This window comes from Geospiza fortis, unplaced genomic scaffold (assembly GCF_000277835.1).
Source record: "Geospiza fortis unplaced genomic scaffold, GeoFor_1.0 scaffold262, whole genome shotgun sequence".
Lineage (NCBI taxonomy): Eukaryota > Metazoa > Chordata > Aves > Passeriformes > Thraupidae > Geospiza > Geospiza fortis.
The window spans coordinates 333,074-333,731 of NW_005054510.1; positions in this window are offsets into that span (position 1 = coordinate 333,074).

A 658-nucleotide genomic window follows, 5' to 3' on the forward strand; every position below is an offset into this window, starting at 1 on the left:
TGGTGGCCCCTGTCCAAGGAGAGAAAGCCCAGCCTGCTGCTGGCATTAAATTCCCTGGAATCAGGCAGGAACATGAGGCAAGAGGATTTCCCAGTATTTCCAACTGTGACCTTCAGAGCCGTGCAAATGTTAGTATTAAACTTATTAGCAGCAGAGGCCTTTCTGTGACCCCGCAGGGATAACTCCCCCCATTCCCCCCCGTCTCCTGGCTTTTTTTGGAGGCAGGACAGTGATGCTGATCTGTAGAGACAGGACAAGGAGCGAGGGGTACAAATGGAAAGAGGGAAAATTCAGATTTTGGGAAGACATGCTTTGCTGTGAGGGCGGTGACAGGGCATCCAGGGAGGTGGTGGCTGCCCTGGACGTGCTCGAAGGTTGGATGTGGCTTGGTGGGAGTTGTCCCCACACATGGCAGGGGGTGGGACTGAGCTTTAAGCTCCATTCCAACGCCTTAACACTCCGTGCTTATGTGACATCCTCTGTGCGGTGTCTCCAGCCGAGCTGGGCGCTGCCCGCGGGACCACCGGAGCCCGGGGCTGCTTGCGCTGAGCCGGGAGGGGCTGGGGGAGGCGGCCGCGCATGTGCCGGCCGTGCCCCTCGCCCGGGCTGCTCCAGCATCCTCGGCATCCTCCCAGGCATCCTCCCGGGCATCCTCCCG